Below are 23,257 nucleotides of genomic sequence, written 5' to 3'. Positions count from 1 at the left end.
TTCAATGCAAATCGGCCACATTATGGCCTTAGTAGTAAAAAAGGTCGAAAACGAGTAATGTCCTAAATTAACGAGGAGATTTTCTTAACCTCCATTTTGGCCGAATTTTTAGAGAATGCAAAAATATCCCATGGAAGTCGTAGTTATGTTGTTTACCTATCCAACGAATTGTCAGATGCTAAGATTCAATGCAAATCGGCCACATTATGGCCTTAGTAGTAAAAAAGGTCGAAAACGAGTAATGTCCTAAATTAACGAGGAGATTTTCTTAATTGCCATTTTGGCCGAATTTTTAGAGAATGCAAAAATATCCCATGGAAGTCGTAGTTATGTTGTTTACCTATCCAACGAATTGTAACATGCTAAGATTCAATGCAAATCGGCCACATTATGGCCTTAGTAGTAAAAAAGGTCGAAAACGAGTAATGTCCTAAATTAACGAGGAGATTTTCTTAACCTCCATTTTGGCCGAATTTTTAGAGAATGCAAAAATATCCCATGGAAGTAGTAGTTATGTTGTTTACCTATCCAACGAATTGTCAGATGCTAAGATTCAATGCAAATCGGCCACATTATGGCCTTAGTAGTAAAAAAGGTCGAAAACGAGTAATGTCCTAAATTAACGAGGAGATTTTCTTAATTGCCATTTTGGCCGAATTTTTAGAGAATGCAAAAATATCCCATGGAAGTCGTAGTTATGTTGTTTACCTATCCAACGAATTGTCACATGCTAATATTCAATGCAAATCGGCCACATTATGGCCTTAGTAGTAAAAAAGGTCGAAAACGAGTAATGTCCTAAATTAACGAGGAGATTTTCTTAACCTCCATTTTGGCCGAATTTTTAGAGAATGCAAAAATATCCCATGGAAGTCGTAGTTATGTTGTTTACCTATCCAACGAATTGTCACATGCTAAGATTCAATGCAAATCGGCCACATTATGGCCTTAGTAGTAAAAAAGGTCGAAAACGAGTAATGTCCTAAATTAACGAGGAGATTTTCTTAACCTCCGTTTTGGCCGAATTTTTAGAGAATGCAAAAATATCCCATGGAAGTCGTAGTTATGTTGTTTACCTATCCAACGAATTGTAACATGCTAAGATTCAATGCAAATCGGCCACATTATGGCCTTAGTAGTAAAAAAGGTCGAAAACGAGTAATGTCCTAAATTAACGAGGAGATTTTCTTAATTGCCATTTTGGCCGAATTTTTAGAGAATGCAAAAATATCCCATGGAAGTCGTAGTTATGTTGTTTACCTATCCAACGAATTGTAACATGCTAAGATTCAATGCAAATCGGCCACATTATGGCCTTAGTAGTAAAAAAGGTCGAAAACGAGTAATGTCCTAAATTAACGAGGAGATTTTCTTAACCTCCATTTTGGCCGAATTTTTAGAGAATGCAAAAATATCCCATGGAAGTCGTAGTTATGTTGTTTACCTATCCAACGAATTGTCACATGCTAATATTCAATGCAAATCGGCCACTTTATGGCCTTCCTTGTAAAAAAGGGTCGAAAAAGAGTAATGTCCTAAATTAACGAGGAGATTTTCTTAACCTCCATTTTGGCCGAATTTTTAGAGAATGCAAAAATATCCCATGGAAGTCGTAGTTATGTTGTTTACCTATCCAACGAATTGTAACATGCTAAGATTCAATGCAAATCGGCCACATTATGGCCTTAGTAGTAAAAAAGGTCGAAAACGAGTAATGTCCTAAATTAACGAGGAGATTTTCTTAACCTCCATTTTGGCCGAATTTTTAGAGAATGCAAAAATATCCCATGGAAGTCGTAGTTATGTTGTTTACCTATCCAACGAATTGTCAGATGCTAAGATTCAATGCAAATCGGCCACATTATGGCCTTAGTAGTAAAAAAGGTCGAAAACGAGTAATGTCCTAAATTAACGAGGAGATTTTCTTAACCTCCGTTTTGGCCGAATTTTTAGAGAATGCAAAAATATTCCGTGGAAGTCGTAGTTATGTTGTTTACCTATCCAACGAATTGTCACATGCTAATATTCAATGCAAATCGGCCACATTATGGCCTTAGTAGTAAAAAAGGTCGAAAACGAGTAATGTCCTAAATTAACGAGGACATTTTCTTAACCTCCATTTTGGCCGAATTTTTAGAGAATGCAAAAATATCCCATGGAAGTCGTAGTTATGTTGTTTACCTATCCAACGAATTGTCACATGCTAAGATTCAATGCAAATCGGCCACATTATGGCCTTAGTAGTAAAAAAGGTCGAAAACGAGTAATGTCCTAAATTAACGAGGAGATTTTCTTAACCTCCGTTTTGGCCGAATTTTTAGAGAATGCAAAAATATTCCATGGAAGTCGTAGTTATGTTGTTTACCTATCCAACGAATTGTCACAAGCTAATATTCAATGCAAATCGGCCACATTATGGCCTTAGTAGTAAAAAAGGTCGAAAACGAGTAATGTCCTAAATTAACGAGGACATTTTCTTAACCTCCATTTTGGCCGAATTTTTAGAGAATGCAAAAATATCCCATGGAAGTCGTAGTTATGTTGTTTACCTATCCAACGAATTGTCACATGCTAATATTCAATGCAAATCGGCCACTTTATGGCCTTCCTTGTAAAAAAGGGTCGAAAAAGAGTAATGTCCTAAATTAACGAGGAGATTTTCTTAACCTCCATTTTGGCCGAATTTTTAGAGAATGCAAAAATATCCCATGGAAGTCGTAGTTATGTTGTTTACCTATCCAACGAATTGTAACATGCTAAGATTCAATGCAAATCGGCCACATTATGGCCTTAGTAGTAAAAAAGGTCGAAAACGAGTAATGTCCTAAATTAACGAGGAGATTTTCTTAACCTCCATTTTGGCCGAATTTTTAGAGAATGCAAAAATATCCCATGGAAGTCGTAGTTATGTTGTTTACCTATCCAACGAATTGTCAGATGCTAAGATTCAATGCAAATCGGCCACATTATGGCCTTAGTAGTAAAAAAGGTCGAAAACGAGTAATGTCCTAAATTAACGAGGAGATTTTCTTAATTGCCATTTTGGCCGAATTTTTAGAGAATGCAAAAATATCCCATGGAAGTCGTAGTTATGTTGTTTACCTATCCAACGAATTGTAACATGCTAAGATTCAATGCAAATCGGCCACATTATGGCCTTAGTAGTAAAAAAGGTCGAAAACGAGTAATGTCCTAAATTAACGAGGAGATTTTCTTAACCTCCATTTTGGCCGAATTTTTAGAGAATGCAAAAATATCCCATGGAAGTAGTAGTTATGTTGTTTACCTATCCAACGAATTGTCAGATGCTAAGATTCAATGCAAATCGGCCACATTATGGCCTTAGTAGTAAAAAAGGTCGAAAACGAGTAATGTCCTAAATTAACGAGGAGATTTTCTTAATTGCCATTTTGGCCGAATTTTTAGAGAATGCAAAAATATCCCATGGAAGTCGTAGTTATGTTGTTTACCTATCCAACGAATTGTCACATGCTAATATTCAATGCAAATCGGCCACATTATGGCCTTAGTAGTAAAAAAGGTCGAAAACGAGTAATGTCCTAAATTAACGAGGAGATTTTCTTAACCTCCATTTTGGCCGAATTTTTAGAGAATGCAAAAATATCCCATGGAAGTCGTAGTTATGTTGTTTACCTATCCAACGAATTGTCACATGCTAAGATTCAATGCAAATCGGCCACATTATGGCCTTAGTAGTAAAAAAGGTCGAAAACGAGTAATGTCCTAAATTAACGAGGAGATTTTCTTAACCTCCGTTTTGGCCGAATTTTTAGAGAATGCAAAAATATTCCATGGAAGTCGTAGTTATGTTGTTTACCTATCCAACGAATTGTCACAAGCTAATATTCAATGCAAATCGGCCACATTATGGCCTTAGTAGTAAAAAAGGTCGAAAACGAGTAATGTCCTAAATTAACGAGGACATTTTCTTAACCTCCATTTTGGCCGAATTTTTAGAGAATGCAAAAATATCCCATGGAAGTCGTAGTTATCTTGTTTACCTATCCAACGAATTGTCACATGCTAATATTCAATGCAAATCGGCCACTTTATGGCCTTCCTTGTAAAAAAGGGTCGAAAAAGAGTAATGTCCTAAATTAACGAGGAGATTTTCTTAACCTCCATTTTGGCCGAATTTTTAGAGAATGCAAAAATATCCCATGGAAGTCGTAGTTATGTTGTTTACCTATCCAACGAATTGTAACATGCTAAGATTCAATGCAAATCGGCCACATTATGGCCTTAGTAGTAAAAAAGGTCGAAAACGAGTAATGTCCTAAATTAACGAGGAGATTTTCTTAACCTCCATTTTGGCCGAATTTTTAGAGAATGCAAAAATATCCCATGGAAGTCGTAGTTATGTTGTTTACCTATCCAACGAATTGTCAGATGCTAAGATTCAATGCAAATCGGCCACATTATGGCCTTAGTAGTAAAAAAGGTCGAAAACGAGTAATGTCCTAAATTAACGAGGAGATTTTCTTAATTGCCATTTTGGCCGAATTTTTAGAGAATGCAAAAATATCCCATGGAAGTCGTAGTTATGTTGTTTACCTATCCAACGAATTGTAACATGCTAAGATTCAATGCAAATCGGCCACATTATGGCCTTAGTAGTAAAAAAGGTCGAAAACGAGTAATGTCCTAAATTAACGAGGAGATTTTCTTAACCTCCATTTTGGCCGAATTTTTAGAGAATGCAAAAATATCCCATGGAAGTAGTAGTTATGTTGTTTACCTATCCAACGAATTGTCAGATGCTAAGATTCAATGCAAATCGGCCACATTATGGCCTTAGTAGTAAAAAAGGTCGAAAACGAGTAATGTCCTAAATTAACGAGGAGATTTTCTTAATTGCCATTTTGGCCGAATTTTTAGAGAATGCAAAAATATCCCATGGAAGTCGTAGTTATGTTGTTTACCTATCCAACGAATTGTCACATGATAATATTCAATGCAAATCGGCCACATTATGGCCTTAGTAGTAAAAAAGGTCGAAAACGAGTAATGTCCTAAATTAACGAGGAGATTTTCTTAACCTCCATTTTGGCCGAATTTTTAGAGAATGCAAAAATATCCCATGGAAGTCGTAGTTATGTTGTTTACCTATCCAACGAATTGTCACATGCTAAGATTCAATGCAAATCGGCCACATTATGGCCTTAGTAGTAAAAAAGGTCGAAAACGAGTAATGTCCTAAATTAACGAGGAGATTTTCTTAACCTCCGTTTTGGCCGAATTTTTAGAGAATGCAAAAATATCCCATGGAAGTCGTAGTTATGTTGTTTACCTATCCAACGAATTGTAACATGCTAAGATTCAATGCAAATCGGCCACATTATGGCCTTAGTAGTAAAAAAGGTCGAAAACGAGTAATGTCCTAAATTAACGAGGAGATTTTCTTAATTGCCATTTTGGCCGAATTTTTAGAGAATGCAAAAATATCCCATGGAAGTCGTAGTTATGTTGTTTACCTATCCAACGAATTGTAACATGCTAAGATTCAATGCAAATCGGCCACATTATGGCCTTAGTAGTAAAAAAGGTCGAAAACGAGTAATGTCCTAAATTAACGAGGAGATTTTCTTAACCTCCATTTTGGCCGAATTTTTAGAGAATGCAAAAATATCCCATGGAAGTCGTAGTTATGTTGTTTACCTATCCAACGAATTGTCACATGCTAATATTCAATGCAAATCGGCCACTTTATGGCCTTCCTTGTAAAAAAGGGTCGAAAAAGAGTAATGTCCTAAATTAACGAGGAGATTTTCTTAACCTCCATTTTGGCCGAATTTTTAGAGAATGCAAAAATATCCCATGGAAGTCGTAGTTATGTTGTTTACCTATCCAACGAATTGTAACATGCTAAGATTCAATGCAAATCGGCCACATTATGGCCTTAGTAGTAAAAAAGGTCGAAAACGAGTAATGTCCTAAATTAACGAGGAGATTTTCTTAACCTCCATTTTGGCCGAATTTTTAGAGAATGCAAAAATATCCCATGGAAGTCGTAGTTATGTTGTTTACCTATCCAACGAATTGTCAGATGCTAAGATTCAATGCAAATCGGCCACATTATGGCCTTAGTAGTAAAAAAGGTTGAAAACGAGTAATGTCCTAAATTAACGAGGAGATTTTCTTAATTGCCATTTTGGCCGAATTTTTAGAGAATGCAAAAATATCCCATGGAAGTCGTAGTTATGTTGTTTACCTATCCAACGAATTGTAACATGCTAAGATTCAATGCAAATCGGCCACATTATGGCCTTACTAGTAAAAAAGGTCGAAAACGAGTAATGTCCTAAATTAACGAGGAGATTTTCTTAACCTCCATTTTGGCCGAATTTTTAGAGAATGCAAAAATATCCCATGGAAGTCGTAGTTATGTTGTTTACCTATCCAACGAATTCTCACATGCTAAGATTCAATGCAAATAGGCCACATTATGGCCTTAGTAGTAAAAAAGGTCGAAAACGAGTAATGTCCTAAATTAACGAGGAGATTTTCTTAACCTCCGTTTTGGCCGAATTTTTAGAGAATGCAAAAATATTCCATGGAAGTCGTAGTTATGTTGTTTACCTATCCAACGAATTGTCACATGCTAATATTCAATGCAAATCGGCCACATTATGGCCTTAGTAGTAAAAAAGGTCGAAAACGAGTAATGTCCTAAATTAACGAGGACATTTTCTTAACCTCCATTTTGGCCGAATTTTTAGAGAATGCAAAAATATCCCATGGAAGTCGTAGTTATGTTGTTTACCTATCCAACGAATTGTCACATGCTAAGATTCAATGCAAATCGGCCACATTATGGCCTTAGTAGTAAAAAAGGTCGAAAACGAGTAATGTCCTAAATTAACGAGGAGATTTTCTTAACCTCCGTTTTGGCCGAATTTTTAGAGAATGCAAAAATATTCCATGGAAGTCGTAGTTATGTTGTTTACCTATCCAACGAATTGTCACAAGCTAATATTCAATGCAAATCGGCCACATTATGGCCTTAGTAGTAAAAAAGGTCGAAAACGAGTAATGTCCTAAATTAACGAGGACATTTTCTTAACCTCCATTTTGGCCGAATTTTTAGAGAATGCAAAAATATCCCATGGAAGTCGTAGTTATGTTGTTTACCTATCCAACGAATTGTCACATGCTAATATTCAATGCAAATCGGCCACTTTATGGCCTTCCTTGTAAAAAAGGGTCGAAAAAGAGTAATGTCCTAAATTAACGAGGAGATTTTCTTAACCTCCATTTTGGCCGAATTTTTAGAGAATGCAAAAATATCCCATGGAAGTCGTAGTTATGTTGTTTACCTATCCAACGAATTGTAACATGCTAAGATTCAATGCAAATCGGCCACATTATGGCCTTAGTAGTAAAAAAGGTCGAAAACGAGTAATGTCCTAAATTAACGAGGAGATTTTCTTAACCTCCATTTTGGCCGAATTTTTAGAGAATGCAAAAATATCCCATGGAAGTCGTAGTTATGTTGTTTACCTATCCAACGAATTGTCAGATGCTAAGATTCAATGCAAATCGGCCACATTATGGCCTTAGTAGTAAAAAAGGTCGAAAACGAGTAATGTCCTAAATTAACGAGGAGATTTTCTTAATTGCCATTTTGGCCGAATTTTTAGAGAATGCAAAAATATCCCATGGAAGTCGTAGTTATGTTGTTTACCTATCCAACGAATTGTAACATGCTAAGATTCAATGCAAATCGGCCACATTATGGCCTTAGTAGTAAAAAAGGTCGAAAACGAGTAATGTCCTAAATTAACGAGGAGATTTTCTTAACCTCCATTTTGGCCGAATTTTTAGAGAATGCAAAAATATCCCATGGAAGTCGTAGTTATGTTGTTTACCTATCCAACGAATTGTCACATGCTAAGATTCAATGCAAATCGGCCACATTATGGCCTTAGTAGTAAAAAAGGTCGAAAACGAGTAATGTCCTAAATTAACGAGGAGATTTTCTTAACCTCCGTTTTGGCCGAATTTTTAGAGAATGCAAAAATATCCCATGGAAGTCGTAGTTATGTTGTTTACCTATCCAACGAATTGTAACATGCTAAGATTCAATGCAAATCGGCCACATTATGGCCTTAGTAGTAAAAAGGGTCGAAAACGAGTAATGTCCTAAATTAACGAGGAGATTTTCTTAACCTCCATTTTGGCCGAATTTTTAGAGAATGCAAAAATATCCCATGGAAGTCGTAGTTATGTTGTTTACCTATCCAACGAATTGTCACATGCTAATATTCAATGCAAATCGGCCACATTATGGCCTTAGTAGTAAAAAAGGTCGAAAACGAGTAATGTCCTAAATTAACGAGGACATTTTCTTAACCTCCATTTTGGCCGAATTTTTAGAGAATGCAAAAATATCCCATGGAAGTCGTAGTTATGTTGTTTACCTATCCAACGAATTGTAACATGCTAAGATTCAATGCAAATCGGCCACATTATGGCCTTAGTAGTAAAAAAGGTCGAAAACGAGTAATGTCCTAAATTAACGAGGAGATTTTCTTAACCTCCATTTTGGCCGAATTTTTAGAGAATGCAAAAATATCCCATGGAAGTCGTAGTTATGTTGTTTACCTATCCAACGAATTGTCACATGCTAAGATTCAATGCAAATCGGCCACATTATGGCCTTAGTAGTAAAAAAGGTCGAAAACGAGTAATGTCCTAAATTAACGAGGAGATTTTCTTAACCTCCGTTTTGGCCGAATTTTTAGAGAATGCAAAAATATCCCATGGAAGTCGTAGTTATGTTGTTTACCTATCCAACGAATTGTAACATGCTAAGATTCAATGCAAATCGGCCACATTATGGCCTTAGTAGTAAAAAGGGTCGAAAACGAGTAATGTCCTAAATTAACGAGGAGATTTTCTTAACCTCCATTTTGGCCGAATTTTTAGAGAATGCAAAAATATCCCATGGAAGTCGTAGTTATGTTGTTTACCTATCCAACGAATTGTCACATGCTAATATTCAATGCAAATCGGCCACATTATGGCCTTAGTAGTAAAAAAGGTCGAAAACGAGTAATGTCCTAAATTAACGAGGACATTTTCTTAACCTCCATTTTGGCCGAATTTTTAGAGAATGCAAAAATATCCCATGGAAGTCGTAGTTATGTTGTTTACCTATCCAACGAATTGTCACATGCTAATATTCAATGCAAATCGGCCACTTTATGGCCTTCCTTGTAAAAAAGGGTCGAAAACGAGTAATGTCCTAAATTAACGAGGAGATTTTCTTAACCTCCATTTTGGCCGAATTTTTAGAGAATGCAAAAATATCCCATGGAAGTCGTAGTTATGTTGTTTACCTATCCAACGAATTGTAACATGCTAAGATTCAATGCAAATCGGCCACATTATGGCCTTAGTAGTAAAAAAGGTCGAAAACGAGTAATGTCCTAAATTAACGAGGAGATTTTCTTAACCTCCGTTTTGGCCGAATTTTTAGAGAATGCAAAAATATTCCATGGAAGTCGTAGTTATGTTGTTTACCTATCCAACGAATTGTCACAAGCTAATATTCAATGCAAATCGGCCACATTATGGCCTTAGTAGTAAAAAAGGTCGAAAACGAGTAATGTCCTAAATTAACGAGGACATTTTCTTAACCTCCATTTTGGCCGAATTTTTAGAGAATGCAAAAATATCCCATGGAAGTCGTAGTTATGTTGTTTACCTATCCAACGAATTGTAACATGCTAAGATTCAATGCAAATCGGCCACATTATGGCCTTAGTAGTAAAAAAGGTCGAAAACGAGTAATGTCCTAAATTAACGAGGAGATTTTCTTAACCTCCATTTTGGCCGAATTTTTAGAGAATGCAAAAATATCCCATGGAAGTCGTAGTTATGTTGTTTACCTATCCAACGAATTGTCAGATGCTAAGATTCAATGCAAATCGGCCACATTATGGCCTTAGTAGTAAAAAAGGTCGAAAACGAGTAATGTCCTAAATTAACGAGGAGATTTTCTTAATTGCCATTTTGGCCGAATTTTTAGAGAATGCAAAAATATCCCATGGAAGTCGTAGTTATGTTGTTTACCTATCCAACGAATTGTAACATGCTAAGATTCAATGCAAATCGGCCACATTATGGCCTTAGTAGTAAAAAAGGTCGAAAACGAGTAATGTCCTAAATTAACGAGGAGATTTTCTTAACCTCCATTTTGGCCGAATTTTTAGAGAATGCAGAAATATCCCATGGAAGTCGTAGTTATGTTGTTTACCTATCCAACGAATTGTCACATGCTAAGATTCAATGCAAATCGGCCACATTATGGCCTTAGTAGTAAAAAAGGTCGAAAACGAGTAATGTCCTAAATTAACGAGGAGATTTTCTTAACCTCCGTTTTGGCCGAATTTTTAGAGAATGCAAAAATATCCCATGGAAGTCGTAGTTATGTTGTTTACCTATCCAACGAATTGTAACATGCTAAGATTCAATGCAAATCGGCCACATTATGGCCTTAGTAGTAAAAAAGGTCGAAAACGAGTAATGTCCTAAATTAACGAGGAGATTTTCTTAATTGCCATTTTGGCCGAATTTTTAGAGAATGCAAAAATATCCCATGGAAGTCGTAGTTATGTTGTTTACCTATCCAACGAATTGTAACATGCTAAGATTCAATGCAAATCGGCCACATTATGGCCTTAGTAGTAAAAAAGGTCGAAAACGAGTAATGTCCTAAATTAACGAGGAGATTTTCTTAACCTCCATTTTGGCCGAATTTTTAGAGAATGCAAAAATATCCCATGGAAGTCGTAGTTATGTTGTTTACCTATCCAACGAATTGTCAGATGCTAAGATTCAATGCAAATCGGCCACATTATGGCCTTAGTAGTAAAAAAGGTCGAAAACGAGTAATGTCCTAAATTAACGAGGAGATTTTCTTAATTGCCATTTTGGCCGAATTTTTAGAGAATGCAAAAATATCCCATGGAAGTCGTAGTTATGTTGTTTACCTATCCAACGAATTGTAACATGCTAAGATTCAATGCAAATCGGCCACATTATGGCCTTAGTAGTAAAAAAGGTCGAAAACGAGTAATGTCCTAAATTAACGAGGAGATTTTCTTAACCTCCATTTTGGCCGAATTTTTAGAGAATGCAAAAATATCCCATGGAAGTCGTAGTTATGTTGTTTACCTATCCAACGAATTGTCACATGCTAAGATTCAATGCAAATCGGCCACATTATGGCCTTAGTAGTAAAAAAGGTCGAAAACGAGTAATGTCCTAAATTAACGAGGAGATTTTCTTAACCTCCGTTTTGGCCGAATTTTTAGAGAATGCAAAAATATCCCATGGAAGTCGTAGTTATGTTGTTTACCTATCCAACGAATTGTAACATGCTAAGATTCAATGCAAATCGGCCACATTATGGCCTTAGTAGTAAAAAAGGTCGAAAACGAGTAATGTCCTAAATTAACGAGGAGATTTTCTTAATTGCCATTTTGGCCGAATTTTTAGAGAATGCAAAAATATCCCATGGAAGTCGTAGTTATGTTGTTTACCTATCCAACGAATTGTAACATGCTAAGATTCAATGCAAATCGGCCACATTATGGCCTTAGTAGTAAAAAAGGTCGAAAACGAGTAATGTCCTAAATTAACGAGGAGATTTTCTTAACCTCCATTTTGGCCGAATTTTTAGAGAATGCAAAAATATCCCATGGAAGTCGTAGTTATGTTGTTTACCTATCCAACGAATTGTCACATGCTAAGATTCAATGCAAATCGGCCACATTATGGCCTTAGTAGTAAAAAAGGTCGAAAACGAGTAATGTCCTAAATTAACGAGGAGATTTTCTTAACCTCCGTTTTGGCCGAATTTTTAGAGAATGCAAAAATATTCCATGGAAGTCGTAGTTATGTTGTTTACCTATCCAACGAATTGTCACAAGCTAATATTCAATGCAAATCGGCCACATTATGGCCTTAGTAGTAAAAAAGGTCGAAAACGAGTAATGTCCTAAATTAACGAGGACATTTTCTTAACCTCCATTTTGGCCGAATTTTTAGAGAATGCAAAAATATCCCATGGAAGTCGTAGTTATGTTGTTTACCTATCCAACGAATTGTCACATGCTAATATTCAATGCAAATCGGCCACTTTATGGCCTTCCTTGTAAAAAAGGGTCGAAAAAGAGTAATGTCCTAAATTAACGAGGAGATTTTCTTAACCTCCATTTTGGCCGAATTTTTAGAGAATGCAAAAATATCCCATGGAAGTCGTAGTTATGTTGTTTACCTATCCAACGAATTGTCAGATGCTAAGATTCAATGCAAATCGGCCACATTATGGCCTTAGTAATAAAAAAGGTCGAAAACGAGTAATGTCCTAAATTAACGAGGAGATTTTCTTAATTGCCATTTTGGCCGAATTTTTAGAGAATGCAAAAATATCCCATGGAAGTCGTAGTTATGTTGTTTACCTATCCAACGAATTGTCAGATGCTAAGATTCAATGTAAATCGGCCACATTATGGCCTTAGTAGTAAAAAAGGTCGAAAACGAGTAATGTCCTAAATTAACGAGGAGATTTTCTTAATTGCCATTTTGGCCGAATTTTTAGAGAATGCAAAAATATCCCATGGAAGTCGTAGTTATGTTGTTTACCTATCCAACGAATTGTAACATGCTAAGATTCAATGCAAATCGGCCACATTATGGCCTTAGTAGTAAAAAAGGTCGAAAACGAGTAATGTCCTAAATTAACGAGGAGATTTTCTTAACCTCCATTTTGGCCGAATTTTTAGAGAATGCAAAAATATCCCATGGAAGTCGTAGTTATGTTGTTTACCTATCCAACGAATTGTCACATGCTAAGATTCAATGCAAATCGGCCACATTATGGCCTTAGTAGTAAAAAAGGTCGAAAACGAGTAATGTCCTAAATTAACGAGGAGATTTTCTTAATTGCCATTTTGGCCGAATTTTTAGAGAATGCAAAAATATCCCATGGAAGTCGTAGTTATGTTGTTTACCTATCCAACGAATTGTAACATGCTAAGATTCAATGCAAATCGGCCACATTATGGCCTTAGTAGTAAAAAAGGTCGAAAACGAGTAATGTCCTAAATTAACGAGGAGATTTTCTTAACCTCCGTTTTGGCCGAATTTTTAGAGAATGCAAAAATATCCCATGGAAGTCGTAGTTATGTTGTTTACCTATCCAACGAATTGTAACATGCTAAGATTCAATGCAAATCGGCCACATTATGGCCTTAGTAGTAAAAAAGGTCGAAAACGAGTAATGTCCTAAATTAACGAGGAGATTTTCTTAATTGCCATTTTGGCCGAATTTTTAGAGAATGCAAAAATATCCCATGGAAGTCGTAGTTATGTTGTTTACCTATCCAACGAATTGTAACATGCTAAGATTCAATGCAAATCGGCCACATTATGGCCTTAGTAGTAAAAAAGGTCGAAAACGAGTAATGTCCTAAATTAACGAGGAGATTTTCTTAACCTCCATTTTGGCCGAATTTTTAGAGAATGCAAAAATATCCCATGGAAGTCGTAGTTATGTTGTTTACCTATCCAACGAATTGTCAGATGCTAAGATTCAATGCAAATCGGCCACATTATGGCCTTAGTAGTAAAAAAGGTCGAAAACGAGTAATGTCCTAAATTAACGAGGAGATTTTCTTAATTGCCATTTTGGCCGAATTTTTAGAGAATGCAAAAATATCCCATGGAAGTCGTAGTTATGTTGTTTACCTATCCAACGAATTGTAACATGCTAAGATTCAATGCAAATCGGCCACATTATGGCCTTAGTAGTAAAAAAGGTCGAAAACGAGTAATGTCCTAAATTAACGAGGAGATTTTCTTAACCTCCATTTTGGCCGAATTTTTAGAGAATGCAAAAATATCCCATGGAAGTCGTAGTTATGTTGTTTACCTATCCAACGAATTGTCACATGCTAAGATTCAATGCAAATCGGCCACATTATGGCCTTAGTAGTAAAAAAGGTCGAAAACGAGTAATGTCCTAAATTAACGAGGAGATTTTCTTAACCTCCGTTTTGGCCGAATTTTTAGAGAATGCAAAAATATCCCATGGAAGTCGTAGTTATGTTGTTTACCTATCCAACGAATTGTAACATGCTAAGATTCAATGCAAATCGGCCACATTATGGCCTTAGTAGTAAAAAAGGTCGAAAACGAGTAATGTCCTAAATTAACGAGGAGATTTTCTTAATTGCCATTTTGGCCGAATTTTTAGAGAATGCAAAAATATCCCATGGAAGTCGTAGTTATGTTGTTTACCTATCCAACGAATTGTAACATGCTAAGATTCAATGCAAATCGGCCACATTATGGCCTTAGTAGTAAAAAAGGTCGAAAACGAGTAATGTCCTAAATTAACGAGGAGATTTTCTTAACCTCCATTTTGGCCGAATTTTTAGAGAATGCAAAAATATCCCATGGAAGTCGTAGTTATGTTGTTTACCTATCCAACGAATTGTCACATGCTAAGATTCAATGCAAATCGGCCACATTATGGCCTTAGTAGTAAAAAAGGTCGAAAACGAGTAATGTCCTAAATTAACGAGGAGATTTTCTTAACCTCCGTTTTGGCCGAATTTTTAGAGAATGCAAAAATATTCCATGGAAGTCGTAGTTATGTTGTTTACCTATCCAACGAATTGTCACAAGCTAATATTCAATGCAAATCGGCCACATTATGGCCTTAGTAGTAAAAAAGGTCGAAAACGAGTAATGTCCTAAATTAACGAGGACATTTTCTTAACCTCCATTTTGGCCGAATTTTTAGAGAATGCAAAAATATCCCATGGAAGTCGTAGTTATGTTGTTTACCTATCCAACGAATTGTCACATGCTAATATTCAATGCAAATCGGCCACTTTATGGCCTTCCTTGTAAAAAAGGGTCGAAAAAGAGTAATGTCCTAAATTAACGAGGAGATTTTCTTAACCTCCATTTTGGCCGAATTTTTAGAGAATGCAAAAATATCCCATGGAAGTCGTAGTTATGTTGTTTACCTATCCAACGAATTGTCAGATGCTAAGATTCAATGCAAATCGGCCACATTATGGCCTTAGTAATAAAAAAGGTCGAAAACGAGTAATGTCCTAAATTAACGAGGAGATTTTCTTAATTGCCATTTTGGCCGAATTTTTAGAGAATGCAAAAATATCCCATGGAAGTCGTAGTTATGTTGTTTACCTATCCAACGAATTGTCAGATGCTAAGATTCAATGTAAATCGGCCACATTATGGCCTTAGTAGTAAAAAAGGTCGAAAACGAGTAATGTCCTAAATTAACGAGGAGATTTTCTTAATTGCCATTTTGGCCGAATTTTTAGAGAATGCAAAAATATCCCATGGAAGTCGTAGTTATGTTGTTTACCTATCCAACGAATTGTAACATGCTAAGATTCAATGCAAATCGGCCACATTATGGCCTTAGTAGTAAAAAAGGTCGAAAACGAGTAATGTCCTAAATTAACGAGGAGATTTTCTTAACCTCCATTTTGGCCGAATTTTTAGAGAATGCAAAAATATCCCATGGAAGTCGTAGTTATGTTGTTTACCTATCCAACGAATTGTCACATGCTAAGATTCAATGCAAATCGGCCACATTATGGCCTTAGTAGTAAAAAAGGTCGAAAACGAGTAATGTCCTAAATTAACGAGGAGATTTTCTTAACCTCCGTTTTGGCCGAATTTTTAGAGAATGCAAAAATATCCCATGGAAGTCGTAGTTATGTTGTTTACCTATCCAACGAATTGTAACATGCTAAGATTCAATGCAAATCGGCCACATTATGGCCTTAGTAGTAAAAAAGGTCGAAAACGAGTAATGTCCTAAATTAACGAGGAGATTTTCTTAATTGCCATTTTGGCCGAATTTTTAGAGAATGCAAAAATATCCCATGGAAGTCGTAGTTATGTTGTTTACCTATCCAACGAATTGTAACATGCTAAGATTCAATGCAAATCGGCCACATTATGGCCTTAGTAGTAAAAAAGGTCGAAAACGAGTAATGTCCTAAATTAACGAGGAGATTTTCTTAACCTCCATTTTGGCCGAATTTTTAGAGAATGCAAAAATATCCCATGGAAGTCGTAGTTATGTTGTTTACCTATCCAACGAATTGTCACATGCTAAGATTCAATGCAAATCGGCCACATTATGGCCTTAGTAGTAAAAAAGGTTGAAAACGAGTAATGTCCTAAATTAACGAGGAGATTTTCTTAACCTCCGTTTTGGCCGAATTTTTAGAGAATGCATAAATATTCCATGGAAGTCGTAGTTATGTTGTTTACCTATCCAACGAATTGTCACAAGCTAATATTCAATGCAAATCGGCCACATTATGGCCTTAGTAGTAAAAAAGGTCGAAAACGAGTAATGTCCTAAATTAACGAGGACATTTTCTTAACCTCCATTTTGGCCGAATTTTTAGAGAATGCAAAAATATCCCATGGAAGTCGTAGTTATGTTGTTTACCTATCCAACGAATTGTCACATGCTAATATTCAATGCAAATCGGCCACTTTATGGCCTTCCTTGTAAAAAAGGGTCGAAAAAGAGTAATGTCCTAAATTAACGAGGAGATTTTCTTAACCTCCATTTTGGCCGAATTTTTAGAGAATGCAAAAATATCCCATGGAAGTCGTAGTTATGTTGTTTACCTATCCAACGAATTGTAACATGCTAAGATTCAATGCAAATCGGCCACATTATGGCCTTAGTAGTAAAAAAGGTCGAAAACGAGTAATGTCCTAAATTAACGAGGAGATTTTCTTAACCTCCATTTTGGCCGAATTTTTAGAGAATGCAAAAATATCCCATGGAAGTCGTAGTTATGTTGTTTACCTATCCAACGAATTGTCAGATGCTAAGATTCAATGCAAATCGGCCACATTATGGCCTTAGTAGTAAAAAAGGTCGAAAACGAGTAATGTCCTAAATTAACGAGGAGATTTTCTTAATTGCCATTTTGGCCGAATTTTAAGAGAATGCAAAAATATCCCATGGAAGTCGTAGTTATGTTGTTTACCTATCCAACGAATTGTAACATGCTAAGATTCAATGCAAATCGGCCACATTATGGCCTTAGTAGTAAAAAAGGTCGAAAACGAGTAATGTCCTAAATTAACGAGGAGATTTTCTTAACCTCCATTTTGGCCGAATTTTTAGAGAATGCAAAAATATCCCATGGAAGTCGTAGTTATGTTGTTTACCTATCCGACGAATTGTCAGATGCTAAGATTCAATGCAAATCGGCCACATTATGGCCTTAGTAGTAAAAAAGGTCGAAAACGAGTAATGTCCTAAATTAACGAGGAGATTTTCTTAATTGCCATTTTGGCCGAATTTTTAGAGAATGCAAAAATATCCCATGGAAGTCGTAGTTATGTTGTTTACCTATCCAACGAATTGTAACATGCTAAGATTCAATGCAAATCGGCCACATTATGGCCTTAGTAGTAAAAAAGGTCGAAAACGAGTAATGTCCTAAATTAACGAGGAGATTTTCTTAACCTCCATTTTGGCCGAATTTTTAGAGAATGCAAAAATATCCCATGGAAGTCGTAGTTATGTTGTTTACCTATCCAACGAATTGTCACATGCTAAGATTCAATGCAAATCGGCCACATTATGGCCTTAGTAGTAAAAAAGGTCGAAAACGAGTAATGTCCTAAATTAACGAGGAGATTTTCTTAACCTCCGTTTTGGCCGAATTTTTAGAGAATGCAAAAATATCCCATGGAAGTCGTAGTTATGTTGTTTACCTATCCAACGAATTGTAACATGCTAAGATTCAATGCAAATCGGCCACATTATGGCCTTAGTAGTAAAAAAGGTCGAAAACGAGTAATGTCCTAAATTAACGAGGAGATTTTCTTAATTGCCATTTTGGCCGAATTTTTAGAGAATGCAAAAATATCCCATGGAAGTCGTAGTTATGTTGTTTACCTATCCAACGAATTGTAACATGCTAAGATTCAATGCAAATCGGCCACATTATGGCCTTAGTAGTAAAAAAGGTCGAAAACGAGTAATGTCCTAAATTAACGAGGAGATTTTCTTAGCCTCCATTTTGGCCGAATTTTTAGAGAATGCAAAAATATCCCATGGAAGTCGTAGTTATGTTGTTTACCTATCCAACGAATTGTCACATGCTAAGATTCAATGCAAATCGGCCACATTATGGCCTTAGTAGTAAAAAAGGTTGAAAACGAGTAATGTCCTAAATTAACGAGGAGATTTTCTTAACCTCCGTTTTGGCCGAATTTTTAGAGAATGCAAAAATATTCCATGGAAGTCGTAGTTATGTTGTTTACCTATCCAACGAATTGTCACAAGCTAATATTCAATGCAAATCGGCCACATTATGGCCTTAGTAGTAAAAAAGGTCGAAAACGAGTAATGTCCTAAATTAACGAGGACATTTTCTTAACCTCCATTTTGGCCGAATTTTTAGAGAATGCAAAAATATCCCATGGAAGTCGTAGTTATGTTGTTTACCTATCCAACGAATTGTCACATGCTAATATTCAATGCAAATCGGCCACTTTATGGCCTTCCTTGTAAAAAAGGGTCGAAAAAGAGTAATGTCCTAAATTAACGAGGAGATTTTCTTAACCTCCATTTTGGCCGAATTTTTAGAGAATGCAAAAATATCCCATGGAAGTCGTAGTTATGTTGTTTACCTATCCAACGAATTGTAACATGCTAAGATTCAATGCAAATCGGCCACATTATGGCCTTAGTAGTAAAAAAGGTCGAAAACGAGTAATGTCCTAAATTAACGAGGAGATTTTCTTAACCTCCATTTTGGCCGAATTTTTAGAGAATGCAAAAATATCCCATGGAAGTCGTAGTTATGTTGTTTACCTATCCAACGAATTGTCAGATGCTAAGATTCAATGCAAATCGGCCACATTATGGCCTTAGTAGTAAAAAAGGTCGAAAACGAGTAATGTCCTAAATTAACGAGGAGATTTTCTTAATTGCCATTTTGGCCGAATTTTTAGAGAATGCAAAAATATCCCATGGAAGTCGTAGTTATGTTGTTTACCTATCCAACGAATTGTAACATGCTAAGATTCAATGCAAATCGGCCACATTATGGCCTTAGTAGTAAAAAAGGTCGAAAACGAGTAATGTCCTAAATTAACGAGGAGATTTTCTTAACCTCCATTTTGTCCGAATTTTTAGAGAATGCAAAAATATCCCATGGAAGTCGTAGTTATGTTGTTTACCTATCCAACGAATTGTCACATGCTAAGATTCAATGCAAATCGGCCACATTATGGCCTTAGTAGTAAAAAAGGTCGAAAACGAGTAATGTCCTAAATTAACGAGGAGATTTTCTTAACCTCCGTTTTGGCCGAATTTTTAGAGAATGCAAAAATATTCCATGGAAGTCGTAGTTATGTTGTTTACCTATCCAACGAATTGTCACAAGCTAATATTCAATGCAAATCGGCCACATTATGGCCTTAGTAGTAAAAAAGGTCGAAAACGAGTAATGTCCTAAATTAACGAGGACATTTTCTTAACCTCCATTTTGGCCGAATTTTTAGAGAATGCAAAAATATCCCATGGAAGTCGTAGTTATGTTGTTTACCTATCCAACGAATTGTCACATGCTAATATTCAATGCAAATCGGCCACTTTATGGCCTTCCTTGTAAAAAAGGGTCGAAAAAGAGTAATGTCCTAAATTAACGAGGAGATTTTCTTAACCTCCATTTTGGCCGAATTTTTAGAGAATGCAAAAATATCCCATGGAAGTCGTAGTTATGTTGTTTACCTATCCAACGAATTGTAACATGCTAAGATTCAATGCAAATCGGCCACATTATGGCCTTAGTAGTAAAAAAGGTCGAAAACGAGTAATGTCCTAAATTAACGAGGAGATTTTCTTAACCTCCATTTTGGCCGAATTTTTAGAGAATGCAAAAATATCCCATGGAAGTCGTAGTTATGTTGTTTACCTATCCAACGAATTGTCAGATGCTAAGATTCAATGCAAATCGGCCACATTATGGCCTTAGTAGTAAAAAAGGTCGAAAACGAGTAATGTCCTAAATTAACGAGGAGATATTCTTAATTGCCATTTTGGCCGAATTTTTAGAGAATGCAAAAATATCCCATGGAAGTCGTAGTTATGTTGGTTACCTATCCAACGAATTGTAACATGCTAAGATTCAATGCAAATCGGCCACATTATGGCCTTAGTAGTAAAAAAGGTCGAAAACGAGTAATGTCCTAAATTAACGAGGAGATTTTCTTAACCTCCATTTTGGCCGAATTTTTAGAGAATGCAAAAATATCCCATGGAAGTCGTAGTTATGTTGTTTACCTATCCAACGAATTCTCACATGCTAAGATTCAATTCAAATCGGCCACATTATGGCCTTAGTAGTAATAAAGGTCGAAAACGAGTAATGTCCTAAATTAACGAGGAGATTTTCTTAACCTCCGTTTTGGCCGAATTTTTAGAGAATGCAAAAATATTCCATGGAAGTCGTAGTTGTGTTGTTTACCTATCCAACGAATTGTCACATGCTAATATTCAATGCAAATCGGCCACATTATGGCCTTAGTAGTAAAAAAGGTCGAAAAGGAGTAATGTCCTAAATTAACGAGGACATTTTCTTAACCTCCATTTTGGCCGAATTTTTAGAGAATGCAAAAATATCCCATGGAAGTCGTAGTTATGTTGTTTACCTATCCAACGAATTGTCACATGCTAATATTCAATGCAAATCGGCCACTTTATGGCCTTCCTTGTAAAAAAGGGTCGAAAACGAGTAATGTCCTAAATTAACGAGGAGATTTTCTTAACCTCCATTTTGGCCGAATTTTTAGAGAATGCAAAAATATCCCATGGAAGTCGTAGTTATGTTGTTTACCTATCCAACGAATTGTAACATGCTAAGATTCAATGCAAATCGGCCACATTATGGCCTTAGTAGTAAAAAAGGTCGAAAACGAGTAATGTCCTAAATTAACGAGGAGATTTTCTTAACCTCCATTTTGGCCGAATTTTTAGAGAATGCAAAAATATCCCATGGAAGTCGTAGTTATGTTGTTTACCTATCCAACGAATTGTCACATGCTAAGATTCAATGCAAATCGGCCACATTATGGCCTTAGTAGTAAAAAAGGTCGAAAACGAGTAATGTCCTAAATTAACGAGGACATTTTCTTAACCTCCATTTTGGCCTAATTTTTAGAGAATGCAAAAATATCCCATGGAAGTCGTAGTTATGTTGTTTACCTATCCAACGAATTGTCACATGCTAATATTCAATGCAAATCGGCCACTTTATGGCCTTCCTTGTAAAAAAGGGTCGAAAAAGAGTAATGTCCTAAATTAACGAGGAGATTTTCTTAACCTCCATTTTGGCCGAATTTTTAGAGAATGCAAAAATATCCCATGGAAGTCGTAGTTATGTTGTTTACCTATCCAACGAATTGTAACATGCTAAGATTCAATGCAAATCGGCCACATTATGGCCTTAGTAGTAAAAAAGGTCGAAAACGAGTAATGTCCTAAATTAACGAGGAGATTTTCTTAACCTCCATTTTGGCCGAATTTTTAGAGAATGCAAAAATATCCAATGGAAGTCGTAGTTATGTTGTTTACCTATGCAACGAATTGTCAGATGCTAAGATTCAATGCAAATCGGCCACATTATGGCCTTAGTAGTAAAAAAGGTCGAAAACGAGTAATGTCCTAAATTAACGAGGACATTTTCTTAACCTCCGTTTTGGCCGAATTTTTAGAGAATGCAAAAATATTCCATGGAAGTCGTAGTTATGTTGTTTACCTATCCAACGAATTGTCACAAGCTAATATTCAATGCAAATCGGCCACATTATGGCCTTAGTAGTAAAAAAGGTCGAAAACGAGTAATGTCCTAAATTAACGAGGACATTTTCTTAACCTCCATTTTGGCCGAATTTTTAGAGAATGCAAAAATATCCCATGGAAGTCGTAGTTATGTTGTTTACCTATCCAACGAATTGTCACATGCTAATATTCAATGCAAATCGGCCACTTTATGGCCTTCCTTGTAAAAAAGGGTCGAAAAAGAGTAATGTCCTAAATTAACGAGGAGATTTTCTTAACCTCCATTTTGGCCGAATTTTTAGAGAATGCAAAAATATCCCATGGAAGTCGTAGTTATGTTGTTTACCTATCCAACGAATTGTAACATGCTAAGATTCAATGCAAATCGGCCACATTATGGCCTTAGTAGTAAAAAAGGTCGAAAACGAGTAATGTCCTAAATTAACGAGGAGATTTTCTTAACCTCCATTTTGGCCGAATTTTTAGAGAATGCAAAAATATCCCATGGAAGTCGTAGTTATGTTGTTTACCTATCCAACGAATTGTCAGATGCTAAGATTCAATGCAAATCGGCCACATTATGGCCTTAGTAGTAAAAAAGGTCGAAAACGAGTAATGTCCTAAATTAACGAGGAGATTTTCTTAATTGCCATTTTGGCCGAATTTTTAGAGAATGCAAAAATATCCCATGGAAGTCGTAGTTATGTTGTTTACCTATCCAACGAATTGTCACATGCTAATATTCAATGCAAATCGGCCACTTTATGGCCTTCCTTGTAAAAAAGGGTCGAAAAAGAGTAATGTCCTAAATTAACGAGGAGATTTTCTTAACCTCCATTTTGGCCGAATTTTTAGAGAATGCAAAAATATCCCATGGAAGTCGTAGTTATGTTGTTTACCTATCCAACGAATTGTAACATGCTAAGATTCAATGCAAATCGGCCACATTATGGCCTTAGTAGTAAAAAAGGTCGAAAACGAGTAATGTCCTAAATTAACGAGGAGATTTTCTTAACCTCCATTTTGGCCGAATTTTTAGAGAATGCAAAAATATCCCATGGAAGTCGTAGTTATGTTGTTTACCTATCCAACGAATTCTCACATGCTAAGATTCAATTCAAATCGGCCACATTATGGCCTTAGTAGTAATAAAGGTCGAAAACGAGTAATGTCCTAAATTAACGAGGAGATTTTCTTAACCTCCGTTTTGGCCGAATTTTTAGAGAATGCAAAAATATTCCATGGAAGTCGTAGTTGTGTTGTTTACCTATCCAACGAATTGTCACATGCTAATATTCAATGCAAATCGGCCACATTATGGCCTTAGTAGTAAAAAAGGTCGAAAACGAGTAA

Source organism: Medicago sativa, chromosome 5 (genome assembly GCF_051527215.1).
Source record: "Medicago sativa cultivar Bolivia chromosome 5, Bolivia_mono, whole genome shotgun sequence".
NCBI lineage: Eukaryota > Viridiplantae > Streptophyta > Magnoliopsida > Fabales > Fabaceae > Medicago > Medicago sativa.
This window is presented reverse-complemented; position numbering follows the sequence as displayed.